This window comes from Chanodichthys erythropterus, chromosome 4, assembly GCF_024489055.1.
Source record: "Chanodichthys erythropterus isolate Z2021 chromosome 4, ASM2448905v1, whole genome shotgun sequence".
In the NCBI taxonomy this organism is placed as follows: Eukaryota; Metazoa; Chordata; class Actinopteri; order Cypriniformes; family Xenocyprididae; genus Chanodichthys; species Chanodichthys erythropterus.
The window spans coordinates 30639802-30660995 of record NC_090224.1 but is presented as its reverse complement, the minus strand read 5'-3'; the positions used below and the strand labels follow the sequence as shown (position 1 = coordinate 30660995).

The following is a 21194-nucleotide window of genomic DNA, read 5'->3' as shown; positions in this document are numbered from 1 at the left end:
CTGGGCTTCTGTTTCCAATACTGGATTGCCACAACGCATTCCAGAAAAGCTCCTAAAACAAACCACTTTCTCAAAAGGCACAAATGTGGAACAGAACTCAGATCATACCCCTTTCTTCAATGTTGACAAAAGCAAGACAGAACCTTCATCAACGACACAGAGTTCACATCCAACGAAAAATTCACGCACTTACTAACCATTTTTAACCTAGGCATCTCAGAAACTTGACGGCGACTGCTCTCTTAGAAAACTCGCAACAGCTGATTTCAAAACGCAGAGTGAACGTTTATCTGGACCACTTTTTTTTTTTGACATAAAAATGCTTTTCGCAACTGCTGTCTTACACCACATACGGTACCCAATCCTCACAAACAGTTCTGCGTTTCAGCAAAGTTTATTTTATATAAAGTACAGTTCTCTGGAAAAAAAGAAACCAGTTTAAAGAACACCGAAACACCACTCAGAACACACCCCTTTCTTCCATATTGCAAAAGGCAATACAGAACGTTCATCAACAACGCAGAGCTTACAACTAAAGATGTTGCTCTGCACCCAATTCACGCTCAGAAAGGAGCATCATGACTCGTCATCGTGGGTGGGGAGACAAACACTTTCGAAACACATTTCCAAGCAAAGAACTATAGAAATGATCCCTGAAAATATAGTCTTGACGACTTATCGAAACTCAAACGGCATTCCATTCTGATGCGCCTCTCCTCTCAAACGGTTTTGCGTAGTTGAGTTCTGTGGGCTTTAAAGTTTGCGTGACATTTTAGCGCATACATCGGAGCCAAAAGCAGAAAGCACATCCACAATCCCCTAGAAGCCTACTAAGACATGATGAGGAATACAAACGACAATCTATAATGTCAAACTTTTTTGGAGCATTGCTTTGTAGTCCACCCGTTGAAGCTAAATGGCGAAAATCTTTTAGACGAAAAGTCAAACGCGCATTAACGAATCTTAATGTAGACTATTTCGAATTTTTGATGTGAGTTGCACACTTAGAAAAAGGGCTATGGCTGACCTCCAAATGCCAAATGAACCCGTGTCCGGCCCACTTTTTCCATAAAACCTGATTTTCGTATATATCTGCTGTCTTATCCAAGAGACAAGAATACCACATCGCTGCAAACATTTCTACTTTTGGATAATACACAGTGTTCGCTTTATACAAAAGGACGCTCTGACACGCGCCCCGAGATGTGGAGAGGTTTAAGCTGCCACAAAACGTGACCACAAGAGACGGGAGCCGGGTTAACACAAATGATCTCTTATTTAGCCAAGAACTTAGGAATTTAAACTGGAACTTAGGTTCTTCCTGGGCTGGGGTATCCATGGCGGCTCTGTTCCCCACATCTGTTTCAACGCTATAAGCCACCTTAAAGGGGGAAGACAGAACAGAAGAAAAGCAAAGTCACCATAGAAAATGTTGCAAGATTCATTCTGTCTTCTTACTCTTCGGCCAGTTTCTCTCTAGGCCATTCTGTGCCTCAGCACCTCATCCTGAAGGAGGCAGTACTCAGGACCATCCAGCTCTGAGTCAAGCAAGTTCCCAGTTTTATGGTGACCTCCATAGGCCATCATTAGCTACAGCTGTGGGTAGTTCCACGTTTGGAGGGTGAGTCGGTGGAAGTGCTCGTGATTGATGACTTGTCCTAGCTAGGACTTGCTCCATTGCTCCTGGGCTTCTGTTTCCAATACTGGATTGCCACAACGCATTCCAGAAAAGCTCCTAAAACAAACCACTTTCTCAAAAGGCACAAATGTGGAACAGAACTCAGATCATACCCCTTTCTTCAATGTTGACAAAAGCAAGACAGAACCTTCATCAACGACACAGAGTTCACATCCAACGAAAAATTCACGCACTTACTAACCATTTTTAACCTAGGCATCTCAGAAACTTGACGGCGACTGCTCTCTTAGAAAACTCGCAACAGCTGATTTCAAAACGCAGAGTGAACGTTTATCTGGACCACTTTTTTTTTTGACATAAAAATGCTTTTCGCAACTGCTGTCTTACACCACATACGGTACCCAATCCTCACAAACAGTTCTGCGTTTCAGCAAAGTTTATTTTATATAAAGTACAGTTCTCTGGAAAAAAAGAAACCAGTTTAAAGAACACCGAAACACCACTCAGAACACACCCCTTTCTTCCATATTGCAAAAGGCAATACAGAACGTTCATCAACAACGCAGAGCTTACAACTAAAGATGTTGCTCTGCACCCAATTCACGCTCAGAAAGGAGCATCATGACTCGTCATCGTGGGTGGGGAGACAAACACTTTCGAAACACATTTCCAAGCAAAGAACTATAGAAATGATCCCTGAAAATATAGTCTTGACGACTTATCGAAACTCAAACGGCATTCCATTCTGATGCGCCTCTCCTCTCAAACGGTTTTGCGTAGTTGAGTTCTGTGGGCTTTAAAGTTTGCGTGACATTTTAGCGCATACATCGGAGCCAAAAGCAGAAAGCACATCCACAATCCCCTAGAAGCCTACTAAGACATGATGAGGAATACAAACGACAATCTATAATGTCAAACTTTTTTGGAGCATTGCTTTGTAGTCCACCCGTTGAAGCTAAATGGCGAAAATCTTTTAGACGAAAAGTCAAACGCGCATTAACGAATCTTAATGTAGACTATTTCGAATTTTTGATGTGAGTTGCACACTTAGAAAAAGGGCTATGGCTGACCTCCAAATGCCAAATGAACCCGTGTCCGGCCCACTTTTTCCATAAAACCTGATTTTCGTATATATCTGCTGTCTTATCCAAGAGACAAGAATACCACATCGCTGCAAACATTTCTACTTTTGGATAATACACAGTGTTCGCTTTATACAAAAGGACGCTCTGACACGCGCCCCGAGATGTGGAGAGGTTTAAGCTGCCACAAAACGTGACCACAAGAGACGGGAGCCGGGTTAACACAAATGATCTCTTATTTAGCCAAGAACTTAGGAATTTAAACTGGAACTTAGGTTCTTCCTGGGCTGGGGTATCCATGGCGGCTCTGTTCCCCACATCTGTTTCAACGCTATAAGCCACCTTAAAGGGGGAAGACAGAACAGAAGAAAAGCAAAGTCACCATAGAAAATGTTGCAAGATTCATTCTGTCTTCTTACTCTTCGGCCAGTTTCTCTCTAGGCCATTCTGTGCCTCAGCACCTCATCCTGAAGGAGGCAGTACTCAGGACCATCCAGCTCTGAGTCAAGCAAGTTCCCAGTTTTATGGTGACCTCCATAGGCCATCATTAGCTACAGCTGTGGGTAGTTCCACGTTTGGAGGGTGAGTCGGTGGAAGTGCTCGTGATTGATGACTTGTCCTAGCTAGGACTTGCTCCATTGCTCCTGGGCTTCTGTTTCCAATACTGGATTGCCACAACGCATTCCAGAAAAGCTCCTAAAACAAACCACTTTCTCAAAAGGCACAAATGTGGAACAGAACTCAGATCATACCCCTTTCTTCAATGTTGACAAAAGCAAGACAGAACCTTCATCAACGACACAGAGTTCACATCCAACGAAAAATTCACGCACTTACTAACCATTTTTAACCTAGGCATCTCAGAAACTTGACGGCGACTGCTCTCTTAGAAAACTCGCAACAGCTGATTTCAAAACGCAGAGTGAACGTTTATCTGGACCACTTTTTTTTTTGACATAAAAATGCTTTTCGCAACTGCTGTCTTACACCACATACGGTACCCAATCCTCACAAACAGTTCTGCGTTTCAGCAAAGTTTATTTTATATAAAGTACAGTTCTCTGGAAAAAAAGAAACCAGTTTAAAGAACACCGAAACACCACTCAGAACACACCCCTTTCTTCCATATTGCAAAAGGCAATACAGAACGTTCATCAACAACGCAGAGCTTACAACTAAAGATGTTGCTCTGCACCCAATTCACGCTCAGAAAGGAGCATCATGACTCGTCATCGTGGGTGGGGAGACAAACACTTTCGAAACACATTTCCAAGCAAAGAACTATAGAAATGATCCCTGAAAATATAGTCTTGACGACTTATCGAAACTCAAACGGCATTCCATTCTGATGCGCCTCTCCTCTCAAACGGTTTTGCGTAGTTGAGTTCTGTGGGCTTTAAAGTTTGCGTGACATTTTAGCGCATACATCGGAGCCAAAAGCAGAAAGCACATCCACAATCCCCTAGAAGCCTACTAAGACATGATGAGGAATACAAACGACAATCTATAATGTCAAACTTTTTTGGAGCATTGCTTTGTAGTCCACCCGTTGAAGCTAAATGGCGAAAATCTTTTAGACGAAAAGTCAAACGCGCATTAACGAATCTTAATGTAGACTATTTCGAATTTTTGATGTGAGTTGCACACTTAGAAAAAGGGCTATGGCTGACCTCCAAATGCCAAATGAACCCGTGTCCGGCCCACTTTTTCCATAAAACCTGATTTTCGTATATATCTGCTGTCTTATCCAAGAGACAAGAATACCACATCGCTGCAAACATTTCTACTTTTGGATAATACACAGTGTTCGCTTTATACAAAAGGACGCTCTGACACGCGCCCCGAGATGTGGAGAGGTTTAAGCTGCCACAAAACGTGACCACAAGAGACGGGAGCCGGGTTAACACAAATGATCTCTTATTTAGCCAAGAACTTAGGAATTTAAACTGGAACTTAGGTTCTTCCTGGGCTGGGGTATCCATGGCGGCTCTGTTCCCCACATCTGTTTCAACGCTATAAGCCACCTTAAAGGGGGAAGACAGAACAGAAGAAAAGCAAAGTCACCATAGAAAATGTTGCAAGATTCATTCTGTCTTCTTACTCTTCGGCCAGTTTCTCTCTAGGCCATTCTGTGCCTCAGCACCTCATCCTGAAGGAGGCAGTACTCAGGACCATCCAGCTCTGAGTCAAGCAAGTTCCCAGTTTTATGGTGACCTCCATAGGCCATCATTAGCTACAGCTGTGGGTAGTTCCACGTTTGGAGGGTGAGTCGGTGGAAGTGCTCGTGATTGATGACTTGTCCTAGCTAGGACTTGCTCCATTGCTCCTGGGCTTCTGTTTCCAATACTGGATTGCCACAACGCATTCCAGAAAAGCTCCTAAAACAAACCACTTTCTCAAAAGGCACAAATGTGGAACAGAACTCAGATCATACCCCTTTCTTCAATGTTGACAAAAGCAAGACAGAACCTTCATCAACGACACAGAGTTCACATCCAACGAAAAATTCACGCACTTACTAACCATTTTTAACCTAGGCATCTCAGAAACTTGACGGCGACTGCTCTCTTAGAAAACTCGCAACAGCTGATTTCAAAACGCAGAGTGAACGTTTATCTGGACCACTTTTTTTTTTGACATAAAAATGCTTTTCGCAACTGCTGTCTTACACCACATACGGTACCCAATCCTCACAAACAGTTCTGCGTTTCAGCAAAGTTTATTTTATATAAAGTACAGTTCTCTGGAAAAAAAGAAACCAGTTTAAAGAACACCGAAACACCACTCAGAACACACCCCTTTCTTCCATATTGCAAAAGGCAATACAGAACGTTCATCAACAACGCAGAGCTTACAACTAAAGATGTTGCTCTGCACCCAATTCACGCTCAGAAAGGAGCATCATGACTCGTCATCGTGGGTGGGGAGACAAACACTTTCGAAACACATTTCCAAGCAAAGAACTATAGAAATGATCCCTGAAAATATAGTCTTGACGACTTATCGAAACTCAAACGGCATTCCATTCTGATGCGCCTCTCCTCTCAAACGGTTTTGCGTAGTTGAGTTCTGTGGGCTTTAAAGTTTGCGTGACATTTTAGCGCATACATCGGAGCCAAAAGCAGAAAGCACATCCACAATCCCCTAGAAGCCTACTAAGACATGATGAGGAATACAAACGACAATCTATAATGTCAAACTTTTTTGGAGCATTGCTTTGTAGTCCACCCGTTGAAGCTAAATGGCGAAAATCTTTTAGACGAAAAGTCAAACGCGCATTAACGAATCTTAATGTAGACTATTTCGAATTTTTGATGTGAGTTGCACACTTAGAAAAAGGGCTATGGCTGACCTCCAAATGCCAAATGAACCCGTGTCCGGCCCACTTTTTCCATAAAACCTGATTTTCGTATATATCTGCTGTCTTATCCAAGAGACAAGAATACCACATCGCTGCAAACATTTCTACTTTTGGATAATACACAGTGTTCGCTTTATACAAAAGGACGCTCTGACACGCGCCCCGAGATGTGGAGAGGTTTAAGCTGCCACAAAACGTGACCACAAGAGACGGGAGCCGGGTTAACACAAATGATCTCTTATTTAGCCAAGAACTTAGGAATTTAAACTGGAACTTAGGTTCTTCCTGGGCTGGGGTATCCATGGCGGCTCTGTTCCCCACATCTGTTTCAACGCTATAAGCCACCTTAAAGGGGGAAGACAGAACAGAAGAAAAGCAAAGTCACCATAGAAAATGTTGCAAGATTCATTCTGTCTTCTTACTCTTCGGCCAGTTTCTCTCTAGGCCATTCTGTGCCTCAGCACCTCATCCTGAAGGAGGCAGTACTCAGGACCATCCAGCTCTGAGTCAAGCAAGTTCCCAGTTTTATGGTGACCTCCATAGGCCATCATTAGCTACAGCTGTGGGTAGTTCCACGTTTGGAGGGTGAGTCGGTGGAAGTGCTCGTGATTGATGACTTGTCCTAGCTAGGACTTGCTCCATTGCTCCTGGGCTTCTGTTTCCAATACTGGATTGCCACAACGCATTCCAGAAAAGCTCCTAAAACAAACCACTTTCTCAAAAGGCACAAATGTGGAACAGAACTCAGATCATACCCCTTTCTTCAATGTTGACAAAAGCAAGACAGAACCTTCATCAACGACACAGAGTTCACATCCAACGAAAAATTCACGCACTTACTAACCATTTTTAACCTAGGCATCTCAGAAACTTGACGGCGACTGCTCTCTTAGAAAACTCGCAACAGCTGATTTCAAAACGCAGAGTGAACGTTTATCTGGACCACTTTTTTTTTTTGACATAAAAATGCTTTTCGCAACTGCTGTCTTACACCACATACGGTACCCAATCCTCACAAACAGTTCTGCGTTTCAGCAAAGTTTATTTTATATAAAGTACAGTTCTCTGGAAAAAAAGAAACCAGTTTAAAGAACACCGAAACACCACTCAGAACACACCCCTTTCTTCCATATTGCAAAAGGCAATACAGAACGTTCATCAACAACGCAGAGCTTACAACTAAAGATGTTGCTCTGCACCCAATTCACGCTCAGAAAGGAGCATCATGACTCGTCATCGTGGGTGGGGAGACAAACACTTTCGAAACACATTTCCAAGCAAAGAACTATAGAAATGATCCCTGAAAATATAGTCTTGACGACTTATCGAAACTCAAACGGCATTCCATTCTGATGCGCCTCTCCTCTCAAACGGTTTTGCGTAGTTGAGTTCTGTGGGCTTTAAAGTTTGCGTGTCATTTTAGCGCATACATCGGAGCCAAAAGCAGAAAGCACATCCACAATCCCCTAGAAGCCTACTAAGACATGATGAGGAATACAAACGACAATCTATAATGTCAAACTTTTTTGGAGCATTGCTTTGTAGTCCACCCGTTGAAGCTAAATGGCGAAAATCTTTTAGACGAAAAGTCAAACGCGCATTAACGAATCTTAATGTAGACTATTTCGAATTTTTGATGTGAGTTGCACACTTAGAAAAAGGGCTATGGCTGACCTCCAAATGCCAAATGAACCCGTGTCCGGCCCACTTTTTCCATAAAACCTGATTTTCGTATATATCTGCTGTCTTATCCAAGAGACAAGAATACCACATCGCTGCAAACATTTCTACTTTTGGATAATACACAGTGTTCGCTTTATACAAAAGGACGCTCTGACACGCGCCCCGAGATGTGGAGAGGTTTAAGCTGCCACAAAACGTGACCACAAGAGACGGGAGCCGGGTTAACACAAATGATCTCTTATTTAGCCAAGAACTTAGGAATTTAAACTGGAACTTAGGTTCTTCCTGGGCTGGGGTATCCATGGCGGCTCTGTTCCCCACATCTGTTTCAACGCTATAAGCCACCTTAAAGGGGGAAGACAGAACAGAAGAAAAGCAAAGTCACCATAGAAAATGTTGCAAGATTCATTCTGTCTTCTTACTCTTCGGCCAGTTTCTCTCTAGGCCATTCTGTGCCTCAGCACCTCATCCTGAAGGAGGCAGTACTCAGGACCATCCAGCTCTGAGTCAAGCAAGTTCCCAGTTTTATGGTGACCTCCATAGGCCATCATTAGCTACAGCTGTGGGTAGTTCCACGTTTGGAGGGTGAGTCGGTGGAAGTGCTCGTGATTGATGACTTGTCCTAGCTAGGACTTGCTCCATTGCTCCTGGGCTTCTGTTTCCAATACTGGATTGCCACAACGCATTCCAGAAAAGCTCCTAAAACAAACCACTTTCTCAAAAGGCACAAATGTGGAACAGAACTCAGATCATACCCCTTTCTTCAATGTTGACAAAAGCAAGACAGAACCTTCATCAACGACACAGAGTTCACATCCAACGAAAAATTCACGCACTTACTAACCATTTTTAACCTAGGCATCTCAGAAACTTGACGGCGACTGCTCTCTTAGAAAACTCGCAACAGCTGATTTCAAAACGCAGAGTGAACGTTTATCTGGACCACTTTTTTTTTTGACATAAAAATGCTTTTCGCAACTGCTGTCTTACACCACATACGGTACCCAATCCTCACAAACAGTTCTGCGTTTCAGCAAAGTTTATTTTATATAAAGTACAGTTCTCTGGAAAAAAAGAAACCAGTTTAAAGAACACCGAAACACCACTCAGAACACACCCCTTTCTTCCATATTGCAAAAGGCAATACAGAACGTTCATCAACAACGCAGAGCTTACAACTAAAGATGTTGCTCTGCACCCAATTCACGCTCAGAAAGGAGCATCATGACTCGTCATCGTGGGTGGGGAGACAAACACTTTCGAAACACATTTCCAAGCAAAGAACTATAGAAATGATCCCTGAAAATATAGTCTTGACGACTTATCGAAACTCAAACGGCATTCCATTCTGATGCGCCTCTCCTCTCAAACGGTTTTGCGTAGTTGAGTTCTGTGGGCTTTAAAGTTTGCGTGTCATTTTAGCGCATACATCGGAGCCAAAAGCAGAAAGCACATCCACAATCCCCTAGAAGCCTACTAAGACATGATGAGGAATACAAACGACAATCTATAATGTCAAACTTTTTTGGAGCATTGCTTTGTAGTCCACCCGTTGAAGCTAAATGGCGAAAATCTTTTAGACGAAAAGTCAAACGCGCATTAACGAATCTTAATGTAGACTATTTCGAATTTTTGATGTGAGTTGCACACTTAGAAAAAGGGCTATGGCTGACCTCCAAATGCCAAATGAACCCGTGTCCGGCCCACTTTTTCCATAAAACCTGATTTTCGTATATATCTGCTGTCTTATCCAAGAGACAAGAATACCACATCGCTGCAAACATTTCTACTTTTGGATAATACACAGTGTTCGCTTTATACAAAAGGACGCTCTGACACGCGCCCCGAGATGTGGAGAGGTTTAAGCTGCCACAAAACGTGACCACAAGAGACGGGAGCCGGGTTAACACAAATGATCTCTTATTTAGCCAAGAACTTAGGAATTTAAACTGGAACTTAGGTTCTTCCTGGGCTGGGGTATCCATGGCGGCTCTGTTCCCCACATCTGTTTCAACGCTATAAGCCACCTTAAAGGGGGAAGACAGAACAGAAGAAAAGCAAAGTCACCATAGAAAATGTTGCAAGATTCATTCTGTCTTCTTACTCTTCGGCCAGTTTCTCTCTAGGCCATTCTGTGCCTCAGCACCTCATCCTGAAGGAGGCAGTACTCAGGACCATCCAGCTCTGAGTCAAGCAAGTTCCCAGTTTTATGGTGACCTCCATAGGCCATCATTAGCTACAGCTGTGGGTAGTTCCACGTTTGGAGGGTGAGTCGGTGGAAGTGCTCGTGATTGATGACTTGTCCTAGCTAGGACTTGCTCCATTGCTCCTGGGCTTCTGTTTCCAATACTGGATTGCCACAACGCATTCCAGAAAAGCTCCTAAAACAAACCACTTTCTCAAAAGGCACAAATGTGGAACAGAACTCAGATCATACCCCTTTCTTCAATGTTGACAAAAGCAAGACAGAACCTTCATCAACGACACAGAGTTCACATCCAACGAAAAATTCACGCACTTACTAACCATTTTTAACCTAGGCATCTCAGAAACTTGACGGCGACTGCTCTCTTAGAAAACTCGCAACAGCTGATTTCAAAACGCAGAGTGAACGTTTATCTGGACCACTTTTTTTTTTTTTGACATAAAAATGCTTTTCGCAACTGCTGTCTTACACCACATACGGTACCCAATCCTCACAAACAGTTCTGCGTTTCAGCAAAGTTTATTTTATATAAAGTACAGTTCTCTGGAAAAAAAGAAACCAGTTTAAAGAACACCGAAACACCACTCAGAACACACCCCTTTCTTCCATATTGCAAAAGGCAATACAGAACGTTCATCAACAACGCAGAGCTTACAACTAAAGATGTTGCTCTGCACCCAATTCACGCTCAGAAAGGAGCATCATGACTCGTCATCGTGGGTGGGGAGACAAACACTTTCGAAACACATTTCCAAGCAAAGAACTATAGAAATGATCCCTGAAAATATAGTCTTGACGACTTATCGAAACTCAAACGGCATTCCATTCTGATGCGCCTCTCCTCTCAAACGGTTTTGCGTAGTTGAGTTCTGTGGGCTTTAAAGTTTGCGTGACATTTTAGCGCATACATCGGAGCCAAAAGCAGAAAGCACATCCACAATCCCCTAGAAGCCTACTAAGACATGATGAGGAATACAAACGACAATCTATAATGTCAAACTTTTTTGGAGCATTGCTTTGTAGTCCACCCGTTGAAGCTAAATGGCGAAAATCTTTTAGACGAAAAGTCAAACGCGCATTAACGAATCTTAATGTAGACTATTTCGAATTTTTGATGTGAGTTGCACACTTAGAAAAAGGGCTATGGCTGACCTCCAAATGCCAAATGAACCCGTGTCCGGCCCACTTTTTCCATAAAACCTGATTTTCGTATATATCTGCTGTCTTATCCAAGAGACAAGAATACCACATCGCTGCAAACATTTCTACTTTTGGATAATACACAGTGTTCGCTTTATACAAAAGGACGCTCTGACACGCGCCCCGAGATGTGGAGAGGTTTAAGCTGCCACAAAACGTGACCACAAGAGACGGGAGCCGGGTTAACACAAATGATCTCTTATTTAGCCAAGAACTTAGGAATTTAAACTGGAACTTAGGTTCTTCCTGGGCTGGGGTATCCATGGCGGCTCTGTTCCCCACATCTGTTTCAACGCTATAAGCCACCTTAAAGGGGGAAGACAGAACAGAAGAAAAGCAAAGTCACCATAGAAAATGTTGCAAGATTCATTCTGTCTTCTTACTCTTCGGCCAGTTTCTCTCTAGGCCATTCTGTGCCTCAGCACCTCATCCTGAAGGAGGCAGTACTCAGGACCATCCAGCTCTGAGTCAAGCAAGTTCCCAGTTTTATGGTGACCTCCATAGGCCATCATTAGCTACAGCTGTGGGTAGTTCCACGTTTGGAGGGTGAGTCGGTGGAAGTGCTCGTGATTGATGACTTGTCCTAGCTAGGACTTGCTCCATTGCTCCTGGGCTTCTGTTTCCAATACTGGATTGCCACAACGCATTCCAGAAAAGCTCCTAAAACAAACCACTTTCTCAAAAGGCACAAATGTGGAACAGAACTCAGATCATACCCCTTTCTTCAATGTTGACAAAAGCAAGACAGAACCTTCATCAACGACACAGAGTTCACATCCAACGAAAAATTCACGCACTTACTAACCATTTTTAACCTAGGCATCTCAGAAACTTGACGGCGACTGCTCTCTTAGAAAACTCGCAACAGCTGATTTCAAAACGCAGAGTGAACGTTTATCTGGACCACTTTTTTTTTTGACATAAAAATGCTTTTCGCAACTGCTGTCTTACACCACATACGGTACCCAATCCTCACAAACAGTTCTGCGTTTCAGCAAAGTTTATTTTATATAAAGTACAGTTCTCTGGAAAAAAAGAAACCAGTTTAAAGAACACCGAAACACCACTCAGAACACACCCCTTTCTTCCATATTGCAAAAGGCAATACAGAACGTTCATCAACAACGCAGAGCTTACAACTAAAGATGTTGCTCTGCACCCAATTCACGCTCAGAAAGGAGCATCATGACTCGTCATCGTGGGTGGGGAGACAAACACTTTCGAAACACATTTCCAAGCAAAGAACTATAGAAATGATCCCTGAAAATATAGTCTTGACGACTTATCGAAACTCAAACGGCATTCCATTCTGATGCGCCTCTCCTCTCAAACGGTTTTGCGTAGTTGAGTTCTGTGGGCTTTAAAGTTTGCGTGACATTTTAGCGCATACATCGGAGCCAAAAGCAGAAAGCACATCCACAATCCCCTAGAAGCCTACTAAGACATGATGAGGAATACAAACGACAATCTATAATGTCAAACTTTTTTGGAGCATTGCTTTGTAGTCCACCCGTTGAAGCTAAATGGCGAAAATCTTTTAGACGAAAAGTCAAACGCGCATTAACGAATCTTAATGTAGACTATTTCGAATTTTTGATGTGAGTTGCACACTTAGAAAAAGGGCTATGGCTGACCTCCAAATGCCAAATGAACCCGTGTCCGGCCCACTTTTTCCATAAAACCTGATTTTCGTATATATCTGCTGTCTTATCCAAGAGACAAGAATACCACATCGCTGCAAACATTTCTACTTTTGGATAATACACAGTGTTCGCTTTATACAAAAGGACGCTCTGACACGCGCCCCGAGATGTGGAGAGGTTTAAGCTGCCACAAAACGTGACCACAAGAGACGGGAGCCGGGTTAACACAAATGATCTCTTATTTAGCCAAGAACTTAGGAATTTAAACTGGAACTTAGGTTCTTCCTGGGCTGGGGTATCCATGGCGGCTCTGTTCCCCACATCTGTTTCAACGCTATAAGCCACCTTAAAGGGGGAAGACAGAACAGAAGAAAAGCAAAGTCACCATAGAAAATGTTGCAAGATTCATTCTGTCTTCTTACTCTTCGGCCAGTTTCTCTCTAGGCCATTCTGTGCCTCAGCACCTCATCCTGAAGGAGGCAGTACTCAGGACCATCCAGCTCTGAGTCAAGCAAGTTCCCAGTTTTATGGTGACCTCCATAGGCCATCATTAGCTACAGCTGTGGGTAGTTCCACGTTTGGAGGGTGAGTCGGTGGAAGTGCTCGTGATTGATGACTTGTCCTAGCTAGGACTTGCTCCATTGCTCCTGGGCTTCTGTTTCCAATACTGGATTGCCACAACGCATTCCAGAAAAGCTCCTAAAACAAACCACTTTCTCAAAAGGCACAAATGTGGAACAGAACTCAGATCATACCCCTTTCTTCAATGTTGACAAAAGCAAGACAGAACCTTCATCAACGACACAGAGTTCACATCCAACGAAAAATTCACGCACTTACTAACCATTTTTAACCTAGGCATCTCAGAAACTTGACGGCGACTGCTCTCTTAGAAAACTCGCAACAGCTGATTTCAAAACGCAGAGTGAACGTTTATCTGGACCACTTTTTTTTTTGACATAAAAATGCTTTTCGCAACTGCTGTCTTACACCACATACGGTACCCAATCCTCACAAACAGTTCTGCGTTTCAGCAAAGTTTATTTTATATAAAGTACAGTTCTCTGGAAAAAAAGAAACCAGTTTAAAGAACACCGAAACACCACTCAGAACACACCCCTTTCTTCCATATTGCAAAAGGCAATACAGAACGTTCATCAACAACGCAGAGCTTACAACTAAAGATGTTGCTCTGCACCCAATTCACGCTCAGAAAGGAGCATCATGACTCGTCATCGTGGGTGGGGAGACAAACACTTTCGAAACACATTTCCAAGCAAAGAACTATAGAAATGATCCCTGAAAATATAGTCTTGACGACTTATCGAAACTCAAACGGCATTCCATTCTGATGCGCCTCTCCTCTCAAACGGTTTTGCGTAGTTGAGTTCTGTGGGCTTTAAAGTTTGCGTGTCATTTTAGCGCATACATCGGAGCCAAAAGCAGAAAGCACATCCACAATCCCCTAGAAGCCTACTAAGACATGATGAGGAATACAAACGACAATCTATAATGTCAAACTTTTTTGGAGCATTGCTTTGTAGTCCACCCGTTGAAGCTAAATGGCGAAAATCTTTTAGACGAAAAGTCAAACGCGCATTAACGAATCTTAATGTAGACTATTTCGAATTTTTGATGTGAGTTGCACACTTAGAAAAAGGGCTATGGCTGACCTCCAAATGCCAAATGAACCCGTGTCCGGCCCACTTTTTCCATAAAACCTGATTTTCGTATATATCTGCTGTCTTATCCAAGAGACAAGAATACCACATCGCTGCAAACATTTCTACTTTTGGATAATACACAGTGTTCGCTTTATACAAAAGGACGCTCTGACACGCGCCCCGAGATGTGGAGAGGTTTAAGCTGCCACAAAACGTGACCACAAGAGACGGGAGCCGGGTTAACACAAATGATCTCTTATTTAGCCAAGAACTTAGGAATTTAAACTGGAACTTAGGTTCTTCCTGGGCTGGGGTATCCATGGCGGCTCTGTTCCCCACATCTGTTTCAACGCTATAAGCCACCTTAAAGGGGGAAGACAGAACAGAAGAAAAGCAAAGTCACCATAGAAAATGTTGCAAGATTCATTCTGTCTTCTTACTCTTCGGCCAGTTTCTCTCTAGGCCATTCTGTGCCTCAGCACCTCATCCTGAAGGAGGCAGTACTCAGGACCATCCAGCTCTGAGTCAAGCAAGTTCCCAGTTTTATGGTGACCTCCATAGGCCATCATTAGCTACAGCTGTGGGTAGTTCCACGTTTGGAGGGTGAGTCGGTGGAAGTGCTCGTGATTGATGACTTGTCCTAGCTAGGACTTGCTCCATTGCTCCTGGGCTTCTGTTTCCAATACTGGATTGCCACAACGCATTCCAGAAAAGCTCCTAAAACAAACCACTTTCTCAAAAGGCACAAATGTGGAACAGAACTCAGATCATACCCCTTTCTTCAATGTTGACAAAAGCAAGACAGAACCTTCATCAACGACACAGAGTTCACATCCAACGAAAAATTCACGCACTTACTAACCATTTTTAACCTAGGCATCTCAGAAACTTGACGGCGACTGCTCTCTTAGAAAACTCGCAACAGCTGATTTCAAAACGCAGAGTGAACGTTTATCTGGACCACTTTTTTTTTTGACATAAAAATGCTTTTCGCAACTGCTGTCTTACACCACATACGGTACCCAATCCTCACAAACAGTTCTGCGTTTCAGCAAAGTTTATTTTATATAAAGTACAGTTCTCTGGAAAAAAAGAAACCAGTTTAAAGAACACCGAAACACCACTCAGAACACACCCCTTTCTTCCATATTGCAAAAGGCAATACAGAACGTTCATCAACAACGCAGAGCTTACAACTAAAGATGTTGCTCTGCACCCAATTCACGCTCAGAAAGGAGCATCATGACTCGTCATCGTGGGTGGGGAGACAAACACTTTCGAAACACATTTCCAAGCAAAGAACTATAGAAATGATCCCTGAAAATATAGTCTTGACGACTTATCGAAACTCAAACGGCATTCCATTCTGATGCGCCTCTCCTCTCAAACGGTTTTGCGTAGTTGAGTTCTGTGGGCTTTAAAGTTTGCGTGACATTTTAGCGCATACATCGGAGCCAAAAGCAGAAAGCACATCCACAATCCCCTAGAAGCCTACTAAGACATGATGAGGAATACAAACGACAATCTATAATGTCAAACTTTTTTGGAGCATTGCTTTGTAGTCCACCCGTTGAAGCTAAATGGCGAAAATCTTTTAGACGAAAAGTCAAACGCGCATTAACGAATCTTAATGTAGACTATTTCGAATTTTTGATGTGAGTTGCACACTTAGAAAAAGGGCTATGGCTGACCTCCAAATGCCAAATGAACCCGTGTCCGGCCCACTTTTTCCATAAAACCTGATTTTCGTATATATCTGCTGTCTTATCCAAGAGACAAGAATACCACATCGCTGCAAACATTTCTACTTTTGGATAATACACAGTGTTCGCTTTATACAAAAGGACGCTCTGACACGCGCCCCGAGATGTGGAGAGGTTTAAGCTGCCACAAAACGTGACCACAAGAGACGGGAGCCGGGTTAACACAAATGATCTCTTATTTAGCCAAGAACTTAGGAATTTAAACTGGAACTTAGGTTCTTCCTGGGCTGGGGTATCCATGGCGGCTCTGTTCCCCACATCTGTTTCAACGCTATAAGCCACCTTAAAGGGGGAAGACAGAACAGAAGAAAAGCAAAGTCACCATAGAAAATGTTGCAAGATTCATTCTGTCTTCTTACTCTTCGGCCAGTTTCTCTCTAGGCCATTCTGTGCCTCAGCACCTCATCCTGAAGGAGGCAGTACTCAGGACCATCCAGCTCTGAGTCAAGCAAGTTCCCAGTTTTATGGTGACCTCCATAGGCCATCATTAGCTACAGCTGTGGGTAGTTCCACGTTTGGAGGGTGAGTCGGTGGAAGTGCTCGTGATTGATGACTTGTCCTAGCTAGGACTTGCTCCATTGCTCCTGGGCTTCTGTTTCCAATACTGGATTGCCACAACGCATTCCAGAAAAGCTCCTAAAACAAACCACTTTCTCAAAAGGCACAAATGTGGAACAGAACTCAGATCATACCCCTTTCTTCAATGTTGACAAAAGCAAGACAGAACCTTCATCAACGACACAGAGTTCACATCCAACGAAAAATTCACGCACTTACTAACCATTTTTAACCTAGGCATCTCAGAAACTTGACGGCGACTGCTCTCTTAGAAAACTCGCAACAGCTGATTTCAAAACGCAGAGTGAACGTTTATCTGGACCACTTTTTTTTTTGACATAAAAATGCTTTTCGCAACTGCTGTCTTACACCACATACGGTACCCAATCCTCACAAACAGTTCTGCGTTTCAGCAAAGTTTATTTTATATAAAGTACAGTTCTCTGGAAAAAAAGAAACCAGTTTAAAGAACACCGAAACACCACTCAGAACACACCCCTTTCTTCCATATTGCAAAAGGCAATACAGAACGTTCATCAACAACGCAGAGCTTACAACTAAAGATGTTGCTCTGCACCCAATTCACGCTCAGAAAGGAGCATCATGACTCGTCATCGTGGGTGGGGAGACAAACACTTTCGAAACACATTTCCAAGCAAAGAACTATAGAAATGATCCCTGAAAATATAGTCTTGACGACTTATCGAAACTCAAACGGCATTCCATTCTGATGCGCCTCTCCTCTCAAACGGTTTTGCGTAGTTGAGTTCTGTGGGCTTTAAAGTTTGCGTGTCATTTTAGCGCATACATCGGAGCCAAAAGCAGAAAGCACATCCACAATCCCCTAGAAGCCTACTAAGACATGATGAGGAATACAAACGACAATCTATAATGTCAAACTTTTTTGGAGCATTGCTTTGTAGTCCACCCGTTGAAGCTAAATGGCGAAAATCTTTTAGACGAAAAGTCAAACGCGCATTAACGAATCTTAATGTAGACTATTTCGAATTTTTGATGTGAGTTGCACACTTAGAAAAAGGGCTATGGCTGACCTCCAAATGCCAAATGAACCCGTGTCCGGCCCACTTTTTCCATAAAACCTGATTTTCGTATATATCTGCTGTCTTATCCAAGAGACAAGAATACCACATCGCTGCAAACATTTCTACTTTTGGATAATACACAGTGTTCGCTTTATACAAAAGGACGCTCTGACACGTGCCCCGAGATGTGGAGAGGTTTAAGCTGCCACAAAACGTGACCACAAGAGACGGGAGCCGGGTTAACACAAATGATCTCTTATTTAGCCAAGAACTTAGGAATTTAAACTGGAACTTAGGTTCTTCCTGGGCTGGGGTATCCATGGCGGCTCTGTTCCCCACATCTGTTTCAACGCTATAAGCCACCTTAAAGGGGGAAGACAGAACAGAAGAAAAGCAAAGTCACCATAGAAAATGTTGCAAGATTCATTCTGTCTTCTTACTCTTCGGCCAGTTTCTCTCTAGGCCATTCTGTGCCTCAGCACCTCATCCTGAAGGAGGCAGTACTCAGGACCATCCAGCTCTGAGTCAAGCAAGTTCCCAGTTTTATGGTGACCTCCATAGGCCATCATTAGCTACAGCTGTGGGTAGTTCCACGTTTGGAGGGTGAGTCGGTGGAAGTGCTCGTGATTGATGACTTGTCCTAGCTAGGACTTGCTCCATTGCTCCTGGGCTTCTGTTTCCAATACTGGATTGCCACAACGCATTCCAGAAAAGCTCCTAAAACAAACCACTTTCTCAAAAGGCACAAATGTGGAACAGAACTCAGATCATACCCCTTTCTTCAATGTTGACAAAAGCAAGACAGAACCTTCATCAACGACACAGAGTTCACATCCAACGAAAAATTCACGCACTTACTAACCATTTTTAACCTAGGCATCTCAGAAACTTGACGGCGACTGCTCTCTTAGAAAACTCGCAACAGCTGATTTCAAAACGCAGAGTGAACGTTTATCTGGACCACTTTTTTTTTTGACATAAAAATGCTTTTCGCAACTGCTGTCTTACACCACATACGGTACCCAATCCTCACAAACAGTTCTGCGTTTCAGCAAAGTTTATTTTATATAAAGTACAGTTCTCTGGAAAAAAAGAAACCAGTTTAAAGAACACCGAAACACCACTCAGAACACACCCCTTTCTTCCATATTGCAAAAGGCAATACAGAACGTTCATCAACAACGCAGAGCTTACAACTAAAGATGTTGCTCTGCACCCAATTCACGCTCAGAAAGGAGCATCATGACTCGTCATCGTGGGTGGGGAGACAAACACTTTCGAAACACATTTCCAAGCAAAGAACTATAGAAATGATCCCTGAAAATATAGTCTTGACGACTTATCGAAACTCAAACGGCATTCCATTCTGATGCGCCTCTCCTCTCAAACGGTTTTGCGTAGTTGAGTTCTGTGGGCTTTAAAGGTTGCGTGTCATTTTAGCGCATACATCGGAGCCAAAAGCTGAAAGCACATCCACAATCCCCTAGAAGCCTACTAAGACATGATGAGGAATACAAACGACAATCTATAATGTCAAACTTTTTTGGAGCATTGCTTTGTAGTCCACCCGTTGAAGCTAAATGGCGAAAATCTTTTAGACGAAAAGTCAAACGCGCATTAACGAATCTTAATGTAGACTATTTCGAATTTTTGATGTGAGTTGCACACTTAGAAAAAGGGCTATGGCTGACCTCCAAATGCCAAATGAACCCGTGTCCGGCCCACTTTTTCCATAAAACCTGATTTTCGTATATATCTGCTGTCTTATCCAAGAGACAAGAATACCACATCGCTGCAAACATTTCTACTTTTGGATAATACACAGTGTTCGCTTTATACAAAAGGACGCTCTGACACGTGCCCCGAGATGTGGAGAGGTTTAAGCTGCCACAAAACGTGACCACAAGAGACGGGAGCCGGGTTAACACAAATGATCTCTTATTTAGCCAAGAACTTAGGAATTTAAACTGGAACTTAGGTTCTTCCTGGGCTGGGGTATCCATGGCGGCTCTGTTCCCCACATCTGTTTCAACGCTATAAGCCACCTTAAAGGGGGAAGACAGAACAGAAGAAAAGCAAAGTCACCATAGAAAATGTTGCAAGATTCATTCTGTCTTCTTACTCTTCGGCCAGTTTCTCTCTAGGCCATTCTGTGCCTCAGCACCTCATCCTGAAGGAGGCAGTACTCAGGACCATCCAGCTCTGAGTCAAGCAAGTTCCCAGTTTTATGGTGACCTCCATAGGCCATCATTAGCTACAGCTGTGGGTAGTTCCACGTTTGGAGGGTGAGTCGGTGGAAGTGCTCGTGATTGATGACTTGTCCTAGCTAGGACTTGCTCCATTGCTCCTGGGCTTCTGTTTCCAATACTGGATTGCCACAACGCATTCCAGAAAAGCTCCTAAAACAAACCACTTTCTCAAAAGGCACAAATGTGGAACAGAACTCAGATCATACCCCTTTCTTCAATGTTGACAAAAGCAAGACAGAACCTTCATCAACGACACAGAGTTCACATCCAACGAAAAATTCACGCACTTACTAACCATTTTTAACCTAGGCATCTCAGAAACTTGACGGCGACTGCTCTCTTAGAAAACTCGCAACAGCTGATTTCAAAACGCAGAGTGAACGTTTATCTGGACCACTTTTTTTTTTTTGACATAAAAATGCTTTTCGCAACTGCTGTCTTACACCACATACGGTACCCAATCCTCACAAACAGTTCTGCGTTTCAGCAAAGTTTATTTTATATAAAGTACAGTTCTCTGGAAAAAAAGAAACCAGTTTAAAGAACACCGAAACACCACTCAGAACACACCCCTTTCTTCCATATTGCAAAAGGCAATACAGAACGTTCATCAACAACGCAGAGCTTACAACTAAAGATGTTGCTCTGCACCCAATTCACGCTCAGAAAGGAGCATCATGACTCGTCATCGTGGGTGGGGAGACAAACACTTTCGAAACACATTTCCAAGCAAAGAACTATAGAAATGATCCCTGAAAATATAGTCTTGACGACTTATCGAAACTCAAACGGCATTCCATTCTGATGCGCCTCTCCTCTCAAACGGTTTTGCGTAGTTGAGTTCTGTGGGCTTTAAAGTTTGCGTGACATTTTAGCGCATACATCGGAGCCAAAAGCAGAAAGCACATCCACAATCCCCTAGAAGCCTACTAAGACATGATGAGGAATACAAACGACAATCTATAATGTCAAACTTTTTTGGAGCATTGCTTTGTAGTCCACCCGTTGAAGCTAAATGGCGAAAATCTTTTAGACGAAAAGTCAAACGCGCATTAACGAATCTTAATGTAGACTATTTCGAATTTTTGATGTGAGTTGCACAC

At 43.0% G+C, this 21194-nt stretch overlaps 13 non-coding genes across 13 annotated transcripts; all 13 read right to left on the bottom strand.

Annotated features, from left to right (window-relative positions):
• Positions 1 to 455: 455 nt before the first annotated feature.
• On the bottom strand, positions 456 to 669 carry LOC137019504 (small nucleolar RNA U3). The gene has a single exon (XR_010895049.1). It is a non-coding gene; the product is annotated as a small nucleolar RNA U3 (small nucleolar RNA).
• A 1468-nt stretch (positions 670 to 2137) lies between these two features.
• LOC137019503 (small nucleolar RNA U3) lies at positions 2138 to 2351 on the bottom strand. Its single transcript, XR_010895048.1, has one exon. It is a non-coding gene; the product is annotated as a small nucleolar RNA U3 (small nucleolar RNA).
• Positions 2352 to 3819: 1468 nt separating this feature from the next.
• LOC137019502 (small nucleolar RNA U3) lies at positions 3820 to 4033 on the bottom strand. The gene has a single exon (XR_010895047.1). It is a non-coding gene; the product is annotated as a small nucleolar RNA U3 (small nucleolar RNA).
• A 1468-nt stretch (positions 4034 to 5501) lies between these two features.
• LOC137019501 (small nucleolar RNA U3) lies at positions 5502 to 5715 on the bottom strand. The gene has a single exon (XR_010895046.1). It is a non-coding gene; the product is annotated as a small nucleolar RNA U3 (small nucleolar RNA).
• A 1469-nt stretch (positions 5716 to 7184) lies between these two features.
• LOC137019500 (small nucleolar RNA U3) lies at positions 7185 to 7398 on the bottom strand. The gene has a single exon (XR_010895045.1). It is a non-coding gene; the product is annotated as a small nucleolar RNA U3 (small nucleolar RNA).
• A 1468-nt stretch (positions 7399 to 8866) lies between these two features.
• Positions 8867 to 9080, bottom strand: LOC137019499 (small nucleolar RNA U3). Its single transcript, XR_010895044.1, has one exon. It is a non-coding gene; the product is annotated as a small nucleolar RNA U3 (small nucleolar RNA).
• Positions 9081 to 10551: 1471 nt separating this feature from the next.
• On the bottom strand, positions 10552 to 10765 carry LOC137019498 (small nucleolar RNA U3). The gene has a single exon (XR_010895043.1). It is a non-coding gene; the product is annotated as a small nucleolar RNA U3 (small nucleolar RNA).
• A 1468-nt stretch (positions 10766 to 12233) lies between these two features.
• On the bottom strand, positions 12234 to 12447 carry LOC137019496 (small nucleolar RNA U3). Its single transcript, XR_010895042.1, has one exon. It is a non-coding gene; the product is annotated as a small nucleolar RNA U3 (small nucleolar RNA).
• Positions 12448 to 13915: 1468 nt separating this feature from the next.
• On the bottom strand, positions 13916 to 14129 carry LOC137019495 (small nucleolar RNA U3). The gene has a single exon (XR_010895041.1). It is a non-coding gene; the product is annotated as a small nucleolar RNA U3 (small nucleolar RNA).
• Positions 14130 to 15597: 1468 nt separating this feature from the next.
• LOC137019494 (small nucleolar RNA U3) lies at positions 15598 to 15811 on the bottom strand. Its single transcript, XR_010895040.1, has one exon. It is a non-coding gene; the product is annotated as a small nucleolar RNA U3 (small nucleolar RNA).
• A 1468-nt stretch (positions 15812 to 17279) lies between these two features.
• Positions 17280 to 17493, bottom strand: LOC137019493 (small nucleolar RNA U3). Its single transcript, XR_010895039.1, has one exon. It is a non-coding gene; the product is annotated as a small nucleolar RNA U3 (small nucleolar RNA).
• Positions 17494 to 18961: 1468 nt separating this feature from the next.
• LOC137019492 (small nucleolar RNA U3) lies at positions 18962 to 19175 on the bottom strand. Its single transcript, XR_010895038.1, has one exon. It is a non-coding gene; the product is annotated as a small nucleolar RNA U3 (small nucleolar RNA).
• A 1470-nt stretch (positions 19176 to 20645) lies between these two features.
• Positions 20646 to 20859, bottom strand: LOC137019491 (small nucleolar RNA U3). The gene has a single exon (XR_010895037.1). It is a non-coding gene; the product is annotated as a small nucleolar RNA U3 (small nucleolar RNA).
• Between the last annotated feature and the right edge of the window lie 335 nt (positions 20860 to 21194).